General features: G+C 42.3%; 1 pseudogene; it reads left to right on the top strand.

The window, feature by feature from the left end:
* The first annotated feature begins 11812 nt into the window (after window positions 1-11812).
* On the top strand, window positions 11813-13149 carry LOC102964401 (annotated as a pseudogene).

Raw genomic sequence — 13149 nt, 5'->3', positions numbered from 1 at the left:
AGTAAGGGGAGCCCCAAGAGAGGAGTGAGCACACTCTGAGCCAGAAGTTCATGACAAGAGAGATGAGCTCAGGCTTTAAAATGATGTCTGACTTGGGTCTTGGGGATGAGCAGGCAATGGTAGGTAGAAAATGAGCATCTTAGGTGAAGATAATGTGGTGCAGATATTTGTTGCTTTTGACCGCCCAGCCTCCATTATTTGTTATTTTGGTACTAACACTCTGACTCACTTTGGGGGGATTCTTTTCTCCATTGGATAAAGCTTGCAAAATTGTCTATCATGGTGGTCTGATGTTCTCTAGCCAAAGCTAGGTCTATTGAATACTCTCTGGAGCTGGAATCTAAGCAAAAGCAGAGTGGCAAACAAAACAATTCGAAAGGTTGGGGTGCATGGATTTACTCTGGCTGGGCCCTGAAGATATGGTCCAACAGTGCCCATAACTGGGCAGCCCTCTCCCCTGAGTAACTGGTTCCTGTCCTTTCTGTGCCTTGCTCTTCAGATTCTGTGAACTTCCATACATCTTTTCAGCACATCCGTTTGTTCCCAAGATTGGCCACATTGGTTTTTGTGGCTTGCAACAAAGAACTAAAAAATGGCAAGAGCAAAAGCATGTGTGGGGTATGCTGCTGGCACTAAACCATCCAGACTGTCTGCAGTGTGGAATGCATGGACGTGAATAGTGAGAGATACATCTAGAAACGTAACTCAGAGCCAGGTTATCTGAAGTGAAGTGCCAGGTTAAGGAGATTGAATTTCACTGGATAAGAAGTGGAGAATTTTTGAAGCATCTACGCTAGGATGATATGAGTGTATCTCTCCTTTGGACATTTATCTGGCAGCGGTGTGGTTGGTTATACAAATTGGAGAACATGGATACCGGAGGTAGAGTTCCCAGCTAGGAAGCTATTGCAATGGTCCAGGTAGGGGGTCACGAAGGCTTGGACCTCATGGTGTAGAGGTGGCAATGAAAGGTGTCCATGGAGGAAAGAGCTTCTTGCTTTTCTGGATGGGAGCCAAGGCTAGAGAATGCTGATTTGTAACAGGGCCAGTGGGGAGCACATCCCATAGGCATAAAGAGCTGATGAATTCTGCTGCCTTGCACCTTAGGCACCCCAGAGGCTAAGGTTGGGCTCATAAAGAGGAATGCAGAAACTCAGTCTGGGGAGCTAGTCAGTTGGATTTCGACCAAATTAATATCATGTTGTTGATGCTGAAGCTTCGACCACTCCCTTGGCGAATAATTTTTGGTTGAGGCAGCAGGCAAGACGAGTTCCCATTTGGAAGATTTGGTATTTCTGTGGTTTTTTTTTCAGAAAAAATTAAGATACTAGCCCCATTTTTTTTAGTGGTTCATAAAAAGTTGCAAAAGGGAAAACATTATTGAGCAATAAAAGGTGTGTTTATGTGTATTCATAAGAAGTGGGCTAGAGGCCAACTCCCATAAATGTGTTTGACTTATACCTCGGTACTGAACAATTACAAGAACCCTGGAGGCTCCTATTTCACTCAGTGGATGTAATAGAGGCAGCCTCTGCAGCCTTCCCAGGCTAATCACCTTGATAAAGACTGAATTGGGGAGCCTGACCCTTTAAGTGTTTGACAGTAAGCAAAATTGTGCTATTAGTGAAGATGGCCTTTGGAACCTAATTATCTCTATTTTCCTCCCTGGCTTGGCAAACTACCTGTGTCTCTATGCATCACCTCGTGTTTCCAGCCAGTATTGTTGGTTCCAAGCCTATCTCAATTGGCAGCATCCTCTGCTTATCAAGTTTGGGGACACCACTTTCAAATGACATTTTGTTGTCCAGGCACCATAGCAAGTGGTTTTCCATTGTGAAAACTGGACCCTTGAGAGTCACAGTTATAAGATTTCCTTATAGATCAGGGATGGCACCCTATTTAACTGGATGAGCTATTACTTTTCCAGTTCTCAAGGCCCAGTGGGAAGTGAGAGGGACATTTTGGGGGGAAGTAAATTGGAGGACCTCATCCTTTTCCATGAAATTACACCACCTTCCTTATTAAACTTCCTGAATATTTCCTTATGAAACTTTCTTTCCTTTTCCATAAATCTTGGATAGTTGAGTCTATTAGTTTCTTACTGCTTCTGTAACAAACTTGTCTCAATTTGCTGGCTTAAAACAATACAAACTTATTATCTTATTATTCTGGAAGTCAGAACTGAGCTAAAAGCAAGGAATCAGAAGGGCTGCCTTCTTTTCTGGAAGCTCTGGGGAATATCCGTTTTCTTGCCTTTTCCAGGTTCCAGAGGCTGCCCACGTTGCATGGCTTGTGTCCCCTTCCATCTTCAAAGTTGGCAATGGCTAGTAGAGTTTTCCTCACGTGGGGTTGCTCTGACACGAGCCCTTCTACTTCTTGTTTTCACTCTCAAGGACCTTTGTGATTATATTGGGTCCACCCGGATAATCCAGGAAATCCTTCCTATTTTATGGTCAGCTGATTAGCAACCTTAATTCCATCTGCAGCTTTAGTTCCTCCTTGCCATGTCATGTAACATATTCACAGGTTCTGGGGATTAGGACTTAGACATCTTTGGGGACTAGATGGTCATTCCATCTATTGCAGTAAGGAAGGATTAAAAAATCCGATCCCATCTCTTCTGTGTTCAGGTAACTCATCAAACTTTTAAAAATTCTTAAAATGTATTCAAACTAGCACACAAGTTCGAAAGTAGCATGCCAAAAAAAAATTTTTCAGATGACTTCAGGGTGCAAGGTCCTATGCTAGGAGCTATTGGAAGTACAGGGGAGAGCATGTGGGATTATACTGCCTTTAAGGAACTTTTACACACTCTTTAAGTAATTGAGCTAGACATGCACAGACAATAGAACAGAGCGGGATTTGATAAATGCCACAGACTGGCTCAGCCAATTGGTGCCACAAGAGTTCAGAAGTGGAAGCAGCGCTCTGAATCCCATTGACTGAACGTTTCCCCTACCGACCTTTGGTCACTCCTTCCAGTGGAGCCTTTCAATAAGGTTTCATGGGAGCAAAGTTTTCTCCATTATTTTTTATTACAGCAGGTATCCTCAGGCACAGGGGAATGGGGGAGGAGGTGGGGGAGGGGAACAAATGCCAGGTATCTGTGCAACTTGACCCCAGGCAGCTATAATTTACACAATACTTCCTTGATATGATGTGATACTGGAGAGATTTTATCCTTTCCTTCTAAAGCAGCCAATTCCTTCAGACTGATAACAAGAGTCGGCAGGCATCTGAAAGCCAGAGCACAGCTCATTGGTGCAGCTGCTCTATCAACAAGGAGACAACTACTGTGTAAAGGGATGGGAGGGAAAGAAGCAGGATTTGCTAAAACCTGGGAACATTTTCAAATGTGGCCCCAGAAGAAGTAAACAGCAGCTATAAATAATTTCTACCACAAATGTTTTGGGGTCTTTTCAGCTGCCCTCATCCTTGAGCATCTCCTGGGACTTGATATATTTGGTGAGCAATTTGAAGGGGGTTGAATGAATGTTAGTGTCTTTGGGGAAAGCTCATGTAAGTTGAAAATACAGTCATTGGGGCTAGCTTCCGTTCCTCAGTTATTTGTAGAGCAATATATCTAGTGATGCCAAAAAACGTGTTGAGGTGATCGCCAAGCATCACGGATGTGGTGGTGAAAGCAAGGACCCTCCTTGCCCCCAGCCTGCCGTCGTTGGCCAGTTTCCTGCACAAGACTTTCTGTAGCAGGCTATGGGCAATGCCTTCTGTCTTCCTGATGCGTGGCTCCCTCCTTAATCTACCCAAAGGGACAGGCTCTGGAAAAGAAAGTATGGAAGCATGCAGACTTTTCAACCCTGCTAATAGACAACAAACAGTTGCACACACATGGTTTTAGTTCAACATTAACATGTCCCAGAGTGTCATTTTCATATGTGAAGATGGAATGATTTCTGAAAGGGAATTCTTTTTCACCCAGAGTGCTCGAGTTTGAGAATTTGTCATTCCTAGTAAATAAACCTGCCAAAAGATGAAAAAGCAGCCTTGGAGGCCTGACCTCTGGGCACTGTGGAGGGGAGTCGATAAGAATAAACCAAGCAGGAGAGGGAATCTCATAGGTGACTCCTCTTCCACCGTGACCACCCAGCCTCATAAAGAACAGTGAAGGCTGAAGGGCTGCCTGCTGATTAATACCTGTGGTCCAGGGGGAGAGTCTGGTTTTAGGTCTGCTGGGAAATACAGAGTTAGCAGCAGGTCAGGTTACTGTCCCTTTGGCTTCCTTTGAATCTTTCATGACACCTTCCTATGATAGGGCCCTGGTGATGCTTGAAGGCAAAAATTTATTTCTTTCATTATTCAGAGCACCAGTAAACTGTATTTAGGGAGTCAGGTGCATTATCTAAACCATGGCTAGGCCATGATTTCCTTTCTACAACTAGCAATGCTGCCCATTATAGTGCTGTCAGTCAAAGACAAATTAGAGAGTATAACTTGTTTTTGTCATAGAAAAGTAGGCTTGTAATCATAGACCTGCCCAAAGGGGAGGACATTTAAAGGTTACCATTCTCCCATTTTAAAGAACATATTTCTTCCACATCCTGGACAGAGCCAGTCTCTACTGGAATACTTTCTATAATGGGAATCTCACAACCTCATTAGTAGACCAGAGGTCAGCAAATTTTTTCTGTACAGGGCCAGATGGTAAACATTTTAGGCTTTGCAAGCCCTAGGGTTTTTGTTGTAACTAGTCAATTCTGCCATTGTGTGTGAAAGCAGCTAAGGATAATATGTAAACAAATGGGTGTGGTTGAGTTACAATAAAACTTTATTTACAAAAATAGTGCGTGGCCTGGATTCAGCTTACTGGCATAATTGGCCTATGTAGCGATAGACCCTTCTTTTGTGGGATGGCCCTGGTCGTTAGAATTTTCTACTTTGAGCCCAAATCTGCCTCTCCTTAAATTAGGTGTAAACTTGTATATCCTTAACCATGTATTATTTTCCTTAAAAAAATTTTGATTGGTCCCAACTCTGCCTTTTGTATGTAAATTATTCATAACAGATAAATTCTTCAACCCAAATCATTTTCTTCTAAAAACAATATGATTAACTGATTGCTTTATTCATTTATTCATTCATCATCACTCAGCACTTGAGTAGGTACTGGGGATATAGAAATTAAAAAAAAAAAAAATCTTTGCCCACTAAGAGTTAACAGTCTTGTGGGAGAAGATAACGTGGAAGCACTTGGAAGAAAAGGCTGTGGTGGAGATATTCACTGGGGTGTGTGAGAGCACATAAGAGTAGCACCTACCCAGCAGGGTGGATAGTGGGAGGATGGGGTGGATTCCCCAAGGAGGTTCCACTGGAGCTGAGTTTTAAGGCAGACAGAAATGAGCAGTGCCTTCTGGAAATTTTACGTGCAAAGGTGCGCAACTGAGACAGACTGCCGGTCTGTATTTCAGGAACTGAAGGTAATTTTCCGTGACTAGAGTGCAGTGTACTTGCACGTGTGAGTGTCCCGGTGGCGATGGAGGTGTAGTCAAGGGATGGACCTTGCCTGCCAGCTGAAAGTCAAGGGAAGTCAACCAGGGTAAGCGTAATTCTGCTACTATTGCCGAAAATCTTTTAACAAAAGTTATCTGAATTGGTACAGAATGCTCTACTTTATAAGCAAGGCATCCTGGCCTTAAAAAGCCCCGGGCCTTTGGTTTGAAAATACTGTAAGTTTGGGGCACCTGGGTGGCTCAGTTGGTGAAGCGTCCAGCTTCAGCTCAGGTCATGATCTTGTGGCTTGGGAGTTTGAGCCCCACATCGGGCTCTGTGCTGACAGCTCAGAGCCTGGAGCCTGCTTCAGATTCTGTGTCTCCCTCTCTCTCTGCCCCTCCCCTGTGCATGCTCTCTCTCTCTCTCTCTCTCTCTCTCTCTCTCAAAAATAAATAAACATTAAAAAAAAAGAGAAAATACTGTAAGTTTAAGTAACTATGACAACACCTTATGTTCATACCCAGAATATACATTTGCAGCATAATTTGTTGGGTTTTTAGTTTGGTTCTGGAATGTTAGGAACAGACATCTACTGTCCTTATCTAAAAACAAGTTGCAGGATTTTGCTGGAAATTATCAAAAGACTCTAAATTACATATTGCAAGCTTGCAGGTTCTCTGGTTCCATGCCATGCCAACGGTGGCTGGGTGTATGCAACACAGACACACACATTTTCCTAACATATTCTCTGATAGTCCTGGAACATCCTTATTACAAATTTTACTCCCCATCCCCCACTGCTAAAGCATTTTATTTTATTTTATTTTATTTTGGTTTATTTTATTTATTGAAGTATAATTGACACACAATGGTACATTAGCTTCAGGTGTACAACATAGTAATTCAACTCCTCTATACTTTATGCTCTGCTCACCACAGGAGTTACCATTTGTTACTATACAATGCTATTGCAATACCACTGACTATGTTCCCTTTGCTGTAGCTTTTATCCCTGTGACCTACTCATTTCATAAATGGAAACCTCCACCTCCCACTCCCTGTCACCCATTTTGCTCACCCCCCTCTTCACCTTCCTCCCCTATGGTAACCATCAGTTTGTTCTCTGTTTTTATGATCTGTTTCTGCTTTTTTAATTTGTTTGCTCCCTTTTTTTTTTTTTTTTTTTTAGATTCCACATATAAGTGAAATCATATGATATTTTCTTTCTCTGTCTGACTTACCTCTCTTGGCATAATACCCTCTAGGTCCATCCAAGTTGTTGTGAATGGCAAGATCTCATTCTTTATGGCTGAGGAAAATTCCATTGTATATATACACCACATCTTCTTTATCCCTTCATCTATTGATGGACATTTAGGTTGTTTCCATATGTCGGTTATTGTAAATAGTGCTTTACTTTTACTTTTGACTTTCATAGAATAGTGCTTTAGGTCTTTGCACAGGTCCCTTTTTCTTTCAGGATATGTTTTCCCTTCCACTTGACAACTGTCCATCTAAACTTTCAGTAGCCCTGCAGTGCTCTGAATGATCTTCCAGCTCCCCTCTTTAACTTGTTCATTCCTGACTCTCCTCTGAGCTCCCAAGGCTTCCTGTGCACACACTATCAGAGATTTAAGGCATTGCATCATTATTGTTTTACTTGTTTCTCCTCAACGAGACTCTGAAAGCAGAGATGGAGTCTCATTTCATCTTGTGTTTCCACACAAAGCACATAAGACATATAATAATAGTTGCGGACCCAGTGTTTGGTAAGTGAAGAAATGAATGAATGATTGAATGAATGAAAGAACCAAGGATATTTACCATGTGTCCCTAGCTAGAGTCTTGACTAACCCTGGCTAGTCTTTGATTATTTGGGGATTCCTACCAATGCAGAGTGGTGCAGGGAAAGGAGGACCACAGATAGTTTCTTGGGTTTAGACTTGTGTCATCCAAGACCACAGCCACCAGACACCCGTGGCCACTGGGCACTTGCCAATTGAGATGTGCTGTCAGTGGAAAATACATACTGGACGCCAAAGACTTAGTACAAAAAAAAAGTAAAATATCTTGCTCCGGCTTTAAAAATATTGTTTATATTTTGGATAGATTAGAATCAGTAAAATATATTAATTTTTTTTTTTTTTACATTTTTAATGTGGCTATAAATTTTTTTAAATTACATATGTGGTTCACATTTGTAATTCACGTCATGTTCGTACCGGGCAGCACTGGTATGGAGAGGAGGTCCTGCTCCAAGAAGTGGCTGCTGCACCTTTCCATCCTGGCAGTTCTTTAAGAGAATCTTGCCTTCAGATCCCAGGTCCTGTTACCAGACCACGTGTTTTCATTTTGTCTTTAGCAAATCCAGTCCCCATACCACTTCATTGCTGAGGCAGTAACTAGCTCCTTGAGACTTGGTTCTGTCCTGCAACTGCATTTGATAGTTTCCTACGACCTGGGAGATCAAGGAAGATAGCGATGGGAAAGAGCAGGGCCCCTTTGTGGCTGTTGTAACAAAATCTTGTCTTTGTGTATAACAGTGGAGAGGAACAGGAGCAAAGTTCCAAATGATCTGTCCTGGAGTTTGCCCGTGTCGTGTGTTTTCGGGAAGGGGGAGGGGAAGCAGTGGAAAGTGGATTTCCTTTAGTGAGTTCGATTTTGCTTAGGCCAGGACTCAAAGTGAATTCTCTTGACACACTTCTTCTCCTGGCCTTTGCTCCTGGCCTTTCCCCCTGTCAGGGATGTCCTCTGAGGTGTCTCCCTTTGGAAAGATCCTTCTCATTCCTCAAATCTAACTCAAACAGCATCTCCGCGAAACCCGCCCGCTTGGGTTTCGTGACACAGAATTTTAACTGTACATGAATTATGCCACGTAACAAATAGTACTTCTCTCTCCACTAGGGCAGACGCTTCTTACCATTTTTGTGTGCCTCGTGCCTGTTACCCTCTCACACAGCCCAGTGCATGAGATGTAGGCAGGAGTTAATCTATTGTCTGAGAAGGATACTGATTGGTAAAAGAAGTGGGTGACAAGACTGTTTTTTTTCCCTTCAAATACCACTTGCCAAATCTACATGCAAATGAAGAGCAGAGTGTAGTTTCATTTACATTTGTGTAATGACCACAATTAGAATAACAAACAACAAGAGGCTCTTTATATATCCAACTGGAATTCCTGAGGCTGCCAAATCTATCATAAAGCACTGAGTAGAAATGTTTTAATGAGCTCCTAGATATGCCACACATGATATAATTTCCCCTAAGCTTTGCAGCCTCCGATGGGAAATTCCCCATAGGTCCCAAATGCCACCTGTGTATAAAGCCACCCAGGGGCAGTTAGAATATAAGTGATGAGGATAGGAGTGTAGTTCTGTAAAGTCAGGTCAGCTGTGGACATGCTACTAATTTCTTATGCTCCATATATTTTTTATGCTATAAAAGCCTGGGCCATCTAGCTGGGCTGAAGGTGAAACCACACAGAGAAGAAAAAGTTAATATTTCCTTTTTAATTTAGAAATTACTGGATTTTTATGTCCTCCTTGTATTTACCCAACTGTAGGGTTTGAATAACACCTGAAAAATGTAACATAGTCCGTGTCTTCCTTTTTCATTTTTCTGGCGTTGGTGCAGCTATAGTTTTCCAGATGGCCACATATATAGCCCAATAATACAGGTAAGTGCACACTACTATAGCTCTTCTACGGGCCATAATAGTTAATAGCCAGGCTAGAGCCCAGAGGCACCAACCAGTTCTAAGGCTTTTGCATTCCTTTCTTTGCATATGAATTTTGATATCTTCGCACTGCTTTTGTGAATGGTGAATTCCTAGAATAACAGAAAATTTGCGTTGTTATAGAGGTTCTTATCAATTTTATAGAAGTTCCTTTAATACAAAGAAAAACAGATTGAGCTGAAAAAAGTGCCTACTAAGAAATAAAGCACATTCTCCTGCAGCAGGGTGTTGTAGGGAAGGGAGACATAGAAATTTCCCCAAGGTTTATTGACACATAAACTGCATACGGCCAGGAAACATTAGGAGAAGAATGTCATTTTAAAACAATTCAGGGGGAAGAGCCTTGCTATGTGCCATTTCTTGTGATTACAGGCTGGGAACCTGGAACAAGATATCAGGATTTAATACTCGAGCTACTTTATGAAAAGCACTAAGCAGCAGGCTTTTTGCTTTAACCTTTTTAATATTCTGGAAGGTAATTGTCCAGACCGTCTCACCTTTCCAGGTTAATGAGGTAGCTAACAGTCCACAATAGAAAATGGCTGCCCAATCAAAAAAAAAAAAAAAAAAAAAAAAAAAAAAAAAAAAGGAAAAAAAAAACAAATGGGAAGGTCTGAAGTTACATGGGTTTTTATTGTCTTTCAAAGAAAGTACAGCAGCATTACCATTCTGTTGTCTTCTTGTGATGGATTGCAAAAAGAATCAGAAAAGGCACAACATGAATCTGCTCTCAGGACAATGATTGTAATCAAAATAGGAAATGGTACAAATGTAAGCCATTCTCCTTGCAGTTTAAAGATTATAAATCCCTTATTCATCTGTTACGATCCAGGGCCTACTTGTGATTTTTATAGTTCTTTACACGCTCAGAATTTTAAAACTGTAATGCAAAAGGGGCTACAGCTGTTCTCCTTCCGATTTGGGTGTTTAATCCCCACTTGGAGCGCCCCACCCTGGTCTCCCCTCCCTCTGCCCATCTGCAGACTGAGCCTGAGGCCAGCGCCTTGCACAGGAGAAATCCAGCTCACCGTGGTCTCTTTGCCCCCAGGAGGTTAAAACACAGCACGTCCTCTTCCAAGAAGCTCTGGGAAAATGTAGGAGCCCTTGCCAAAGATTTTGCTCTTTTTTTTTTTTTTTTTTTGAGAACTGAAACTTCTTATGATCATTATACAATTTAAAAGGGAAGTGACATATACAGTAGATTTGGACCCAGAAGACCTGGAGCTTTGCCTTCCACATGCCTCTTTCTAGGAATATGACCTTCTTTCTCTGAGCCTTTGCTTTCGCCTCCACAACATCAAAGCAACTAATGTGTGAAGTTGCTTTGGAACTAGGGCCAGCTTTTCACATGTTAAAATGGTGTTCTGAGACCAATTCTGGTGTGTGCCGGTGTGTGTGTTTGTGGGATTCCCCACAACAAACGATGCTCCGGACCCTGGCTGAATGTCCTGTAATTTAACTCAATTCTGACACTGCCCAGAGATAACGTCAGATTCTATGGATTAGGGTTCAGTCCTACAAGACTGCCCTCCCTGTACCTCTCAGAGGCCAGCCACAAAGCTCAGGCTTGTTACCTGCACTTCTAACCAACTGACTATAAATCATTGGTTCCCAAGATTTCCTCTCAGCTTTGATTGATTTGCTAGAGAGTCTAGAACACAGAACTCAGAGAAATATTTTACTTACTAAAATACTGGTTCATTTTAAAAAGACCAGTCAGGTGGAAGAGATACATAGGGCAAAGTATGGTAAAAGGGTATGAAGTTTCCATGCCTTCTATAGGCACACTGCTTTCCCCAAATCTCCACATGTGTATCAACCTGGAAGCTCTCTGAGTCCCCTCCTTTTGGATTTTTAGGAGGCTTCATTACATAGGCATGGTTGATTAAATCAATGGCCATTGGCAATTACATTTCTAGCCCTTTTCTCCTCCCCATAGGTCAGGGGGTGGGACTGTAAGTTCCAACGCTCAGATCACTTTGTTGGCTCCATTCACCATGAACCTCATCCTTAGAAGCTTTGCAAAAGTCACCTCATTAACATAACAAGTGACACCTTCATGTCTCTTCACACTTAGGAAGTTCCAAGGGTTTGGGGAGCTGTGAGCTATGAACTGTGGAAGAAGGCTAAATAGATAAGGAAAATATATGTTTGACCAAATATATATTTCTTATAAGTTGCATTATTGCAAATGTAAAATATTGTATATGATATCTAGCAGTGGGATAAAAAAGCCAAACAGGAGATAATAGTCCTAGTGATTTGTGGCCTTATAGATTTCTTAAGTACATTGAATGTTTTGAGCTAGATCTTTCCTGTTTATAAAAGACTGTTAACAGTGAGTGAAATCCCGTGGGAGATCCAGTTCTTCTAGCATACTGGGGAGACACTGGTGTAAGAAAACTTGTTTCCTGCACTGTATCTAAGGGACAATGGAGGTGATGCACTCTACTCAGCTGATACCCTGGAAGACTCTCGTTTGTTGGGTCTTTGTCCTAACCCACACTTTTTATCTTTTATTTTTTTCAAATTAAAATTCTTCAGAGAGGCCTGACATGCCTGTAGCCTCCCCAGTTTCCTGAGCCCGCTTCCACCTCCCCCAGGCATGGCACAGGGCAGCGCCTCACTATGGTAGCAGCACAGCACAGCACACGAGACTTCATGCTTGGCACCAAAGCTGTTGGTGAGAACATTCTAAAAGGCCTGCAGTCCATCTTCCGGGAGCAAGGGATGATGGGGTCGGGGCACACCTGGCAAGACCACAGTTATTCGGCGACCTACATAAACAAAAATGGTAGCCTTGCCAATCTGAGAATTTACTCACACGATCGATGTTGTTAGACCTTCAGAGTTATGATGGGGATTCACAAGGCCAAGAAGTTCACAGTCTTTTGGACAAAGTAGAAGAAAGAATGAAAGAACTGAGTCAGGGCTGTACTGAGCGGGTGAAGCGATTACCTCCCATAGTTCGAGGAGGGACCATTGACAGATACTGGCCTATAGCTGATGGTTGCCTGGTTGGGGATGAATAGATGAAGTGGTGTATGATGAAGATTCACCTTAAACGAACATTGAAATTCTACGCTTGAAGCAATTTGGAGATTTTAATCCGGTGGAGAGTGATTTGGGCATACCCAGGCCATCATGGACAGTGGAAAAGAAGACAACAGTGGCAAAGACATACTGATTCAAGGGGGCAGAGATGGGGGCATATTATGTGAAATATTTAAACTGAAACCAAATATGGTCACTATGATAGAGATTGTGATAGTGATTGATGGATGTAAGAAATACATGTGGGGGCGCCTGGGTGGCTCAGTTGGTTAAGCATCCGACTTTGGCTCAGGTCATGATCTCCCAGTTCGTGGGTTCGAGCCCCGTGTCAGGCTCTGTGCTGGCAGCTCGGAGCCTGGAGCCTGCTTCAGATTCTGGCTCTCCCTCTCTCTCTGCCCCTCCCCAGCCTTCACTTTGTCTCTCTCTCTCAAAATGAATGTACATTAAAAAAATTTAAAAAAAATAAAAGAAATACATGTGAAAAACATGTGGTGAAAAAAGGAAAAGAAAAAGAAAAACATGTGGTCATGCCTTAAATAATCAGAAAGGAGACTGCTCTCAGGTTCTAATAGAAGACTGTATTCCAGTACTGAAGAGGTGCCCCAAAGAAGGGAGAGAGACTGATTATGTGATTAATGATTTGACAGCCATTCCAATCTCCACAACTCCAGAAGAAGATTGCACATGGGAGCTTTTCAAACTGATTCTTGGCCTCTCAATAGAAGTACTGAAACAGGAGGGAAATAGTTTACATAGAGTGATTGTGTCAGTTTGACGGAAGGCCTGCACTCTATGAAGAACAGCTTGGGTGCCTGTATTCTCCTGTGGAATTCTCAAAGGAGATCGTCTGTGTTCCTTCACACTTGGAACTGTGGGTATTTTACACCGTTTGGAAGAAAACTGAACCTTGA

This window comes from Panthera tigris, chromosome C2 (genome assembly GCF_018350195.1).
Source record: "Panthera tigris isolate Pti1 chromosome C2, P.tigris_Pti1_mat1.1, whole genome shotgun sequence".
Classification (NCBI taxonomy): Eukaryota; Metazoa; Chordata; class Mammalia; order Carnivora; family Felidae; genus Panthera; species Panthera tigris.
This window is presented reverse-complemented; position numbering and strand designations above follow the sequence as displayed.